This window comes from Myotis brandtii, unplaced genomic scaffold (assembly GCF_000412655.1).
Source record: "Myotis brandtii unplaced genomic scaffold, ASM41265v1 scaffold693, whole genome shotgun sequence".
Lineage (NCBI taxonomy): Eukaryota > Metazoa > Chordata > Mammalia > Chiroptera > Vespertilionidae > Myotis > Myotis brandtii.
In genome coordinates this window covers 2,610,366-2,614,944 of record NW_005370710.1, presented here as the reverse complement: position 1 = coordinate 2,614,944, position 4,579 = coordinate 2,610,366, and positions in this window count along the sequence as shown.

Here is a 4,579-nt window from a genome sequence, read left to right as displayed (position 1 = left end):
TCTGCCCGAAGAGGGGCCGGGGCCGGGCCTAGAAAACATCACGTGGGGCGAGAAAAAGTTAGGACCCGGTGGTACTGAGAACGGCCTGACATGGGCACATCGCGGAGCTCTCATCCGTCCCCGCCCCTGGGCAGAGGCTCTCGGAGGGCGGCCGGCACCGCGGGGCCGGTGTGTGTGTGGAAATCGGCAGCATCTGGCTCGTCTGCCCTCCGGCCGCCGGTTTGCCCGTTTGTGAGGTCACAGTGAGGCCATCTCCAGGCCGCGTTCAGTCTGGGCTCAGACTTCATGGAAGGAAGAGGGAGGAGGTGTTTGTGGGCATTGGGTGTCCCGGGGACCGGCCCGCGTTCTGCCCGACTGTGAGCCCCGGAGAAAAACGGGCGCCGTGAATTCGCCTCCCGCTGCCTCCCGTGGAAACGGCTGCCGCGTTACCTCCTGCGGGTCGGGTGCAGCTGGGCGGTGGCTGAGCATCCTCTCCTTTCTCTCTTTTCCAGTTTGTGTTTCTTATCTGGGAAGATTTTACCAGGACCTCAAAGACAGAGATGTCACCTTCTCACCGGCCTCTATCGAAAAAGAACTTGTAAACTTCTGCCGCGAAGCAAGAGGCAAAGAGAATCGGTTGGTGAGTAGCTGGTGACCCCTCCGCGGAGGCCCTGGCGGAGGCCCGAGTGAGTTCGGGGTGAACTCATGCCCGACTGACGTGCTTTCTCTGCGGTTGTCACATGTTTGTCCGGTTACTGTTGACTAAGCACCTGCTCGGTGCCGGCACTGGGACTCCCCGGGGAGGAGAGTGACAGGCAAAGGAAGGACGCAGGGTGGGTGTCAGGAGGAAAAGGGATGGTGGGGTGGAGAGGGGAAGGGTCATGGGTGGGCGAAGAGCGTCCCAGGCCGAGGGAACGGCCAGTGGGAGTGCCCAGAGGCCAGAACGAGCTCGGCATGAGCGAGGACAGAGGTACCGTGTGCACAGGGTGGGCCGGGGCCCCATGGAGGCCAGGAGCCCCAGTGAGGCGTGTCTTTTGTAGCTTTCATGTCCTTGGCAGTCTGGTTCTGTCTGTCTGTCTGTCTGTCTGTTTAAAGGATTGAACCCTGGTGGCTCTTAGCCTCATGTGGTGGCTGCCAGCTCTGGGACTGAGCGTGTCACGACTCGGGGCTCCCACGGACTGCGCCTGACCGCCAGGACGGGCGCGGCCTGGGGAAAGGAGGCCCCGGCAGAGAGGAGGTGCTCTGAGACGGCAGGGCACTCTCCTGAGCCCGTGTCCTTTCTTGCTGCAGTGCTACTACATTGGGGCCACGGATGACGCGGCCACCAAGATCATCAACGAGGTGTCCAAGCCGCTGGCCCACCACATCCCCGTGGAGAAAATCTGCGAGAAACTCAAGAAGAAAGACAGCCAGATCTGCGAGCTGAAGTACGGTGAGTGGTCGGGCCTGTGCCACAGGCCTTCTGCGACTCGGTGCCAGCGTCGTGGGGTGATACCCGAGAGCCCTCGTGCGTATGTGGCTGAACATGGCAGACGGTGCTAAGTGGGGGGTGCAGATCTGGCATCCTGATGAGTGGAGGTCAGAATAGGTATCATTGGGGTGACTTTTCAGCAAACTTTGTAGGAGGTGGGACATTAGCCAAGGGAATGGAAGAACATTCCAGACAGAGGAAGTAGGCAGGGCAAAGACAGCCAGTGTGGCATGACAGGTGGTGAGCTGGGCACAGGGCGCCTTGCAGGTTGGTGAAGAAAGATCTGGCTGTTAATCTGGGCAAAGTTGGGGACATGGGTTTGAGGGCTGAGGAGGGGTGTGGTGTGGCCTTCCTTGGTTTAACGGGCTTTCCTGGCTGCAAGCGCTTTATAATTTTGAAAGGAAGTGCGTGTCCAGGCAGGCCAGGAGCTGCGGCTGCCGCGGTGTCTCCTGTGCGTAGGTCTCTGCTGGGAAAGAAGGGTCAGGACCAGGAAGAGTTTGTTTTCTTCTATGACGTTTCACTGTCACCAACACATTTCATTGTGGTTTGAGTGTCCAAAGTCCTGTATTCACCCACGTGTGTCAAGGACGCCTGGACTTGCGAGAGAGCCCCTGGGAGGTGCGGTTGGCGCAGGCCTCTCTCGGTCACAAGGAGTGAAGCGTGAGCTCCTGACTCGGGGCCTGACCAGGGCCTGTGCTGGGAAATGGGCAGGGGGATCTACCCGCTCTGTCGCCCTGAAACGGTCATTTTACGTAACTTGACCTCTACCATGACTATTCAAGAGGCGCTTGGGCGAGGGGGGAGCCACATTCCTCCTGAAGGACTAGGCTGTGACCTCCATCCCTGTCCCTGGTGACACTGCGTGTCTGGTGGACACTGCCAGCATGAGACCAGCCTTCCTGGTGAAGAGGCCAACCTCCCCCTCGGGGGCGTGGGACCGCACACCTGTGTGTGTCTGGAACTGTCTCCCCATGACCAGTAGGGCCACTTGTTTAAGGGGTGGTTTGGCTGTGCAGGGGACCCAGCCTGGGCCTGCTGGGGTCTGTGGCCGCCCCGCCCAGCTGGTAACTCTCCTGCTCTCCTCCAGACAAGCAGATCGACCTGAGCACGGTGGACCTGAAAAAGCTGCGAGTTAAAGAGCTAAAGAAGATCTTGGACGACTGGGGGGAGACATGCAAAGGCTGTGCCGAAAAGTCCGACTACATCCGCAAGATCCACGAACTGATGCCCAAGTACGCCCCCAAGGCGGCCAGCTCACGGACTGATTTGTAGTCGGCCCCTCCCTGCGGCCCTTGAGGGAAAGAAACCGTTCAGCTGTGTCTTCCCCAAACAGCGTTTTGTAATTTATTTTTAGACCAGCTCCTGACAAGGCAGGTGTGGCGCCTGAGCCTGGAGCTTTCCTGATGGTGCTGGCTCTCCAGCACCCCTGTCGGGGGGTCACTTCCTTCTGTTGCTGGTTTTCTCTGGGACTTCAAAGTGTGTCTGGGATTTTTTTATTAAAGGAAGAAAACTTCTAGCTGTCCTTGGAGAATTGAACACTGAAATAGTGTCTCACCCCCATGAAGATCCCACCGACTTATGCTTTCTGGTTTACAGAGTTTCCAGGTCCATTCACATTGATGCCCCGACGGGCATCAGTGCTGGAGATGCCAGGGTGGGATGCGGGCTGGGCTGGCGGGTTGTGCGGGGTGGGGGTGGGGGGCAGGAGGAAGCTGGGCTTAATTCCCACAGTGACTATCTTACTCTCGTGACGGGCTGGAGGCTGCCCAGCTTGTTGGGAGGCACAGGGGTGGAGTCTGAAATACAAGGTAAGGGCTTACGTCCAGGCAGAGTGGTTTTCTGCGACGCCGTCAGTAGCTGTTCAGCATGGTCACGTTTCTAAGATGCTCTTGGCCTGGCTACTCCTCTGCAGATCTGGCCATGTGCGTACTTGCTCATCGGAGTTGTGGTCCAGTGTCAGTACCAGCCTCAGGCCTCATGGGGCTTTTGCAAGACCAGGAGGGGGCGGTTTGTCAGAAGAGCCCGTGAGGCTGCCCTTCGTCTTTCCCCGAGAGAAGTCGCAGTTGAGGTCCTCGGGGCTTGTCCCCACATCCGGTTTTTTAGTTGCTTTCTGTGGGGTTGGTGCTCAGAAACCCAGTTGTCGGCAGGAGCTGTGACTCAATGGAAACATCTGTTCTCGGACCCGCAGAGACCACCTGATGGGAAGGACAAGCAGTTCTTGCCAAGGACTTGCTCAGCCCTCAGACCTCCTGTGTGCAATTCCTGAGTTCGGTTTGCCTACATAAGGGCCTCGGTACCGCCCACAAGGGCTTGGCAGCGCCATGTCTGAGGACCACCAGAGGTTGAGCCACTTCTCAGGCCAAGACTTCCCTCATTGGGGGAGCTAGGGGGCTCTTAAGATCTGACAAGCAGTGTCCTGAGCCCATAAAAAGTGCTGGGAAAATCCACGGTTGGACCCAGAAGTCTTGGAAGATGGATCTGTCTCAGCCCCCTAGGTCTGTGTTCCCAGGGCTTCCGTGTCCACCAGGCCACCGGAACAGGGAAGACTGCCCGCCCGAGGGCTGACCCCATGGTTGTGCAGGAGCAGGTTTCAGCAGGGCGTGCAGTGCTACAGGTGTTTCTTCTAAGGCCTTTCCCCCTGCACCTGTTCAGGCTGCTCCGGAGCTGCTGTCCAGTGCGGGAGCGAAGTGCGGTGGGCAGCCACGTTCCCGTGGCTTCAGTGGGCAGGTTCTGCGATGGGTCCAGCACCTCTCACTGGCTCCCCTCACTTCACCTCGGAGAGGAGGCCCTGCCCCTGGAAGAGGCGGGTGGCAATCAGGTTAACTAGTGGACGTGGCCTTCCCTGCGCCCTTGCAGCGCCTTCTGGGGCCAAGGAGCCTATTCCCACCCCATCGATGGCAGGTTTGCCTCGGGTCTCTGCGCCTCGGCCTAGACAAGTCTCGCCTCCACATGAGTAGCCACGCCTCTGGGTGGGTGGGATGAGGAGCTGGGGGCGCCGCAGGTGAGCCGAGTTGTGAGCGTGGGTCCCGGGCCGGGCCTAGGCAGCGGCGTGCTCCAATCCTCGGGGTGGTCAGCCCTGAACCCCAGTCGGGAGACGCGTGGTGGGGCAGGGGGGCTACTGCGTAAAGG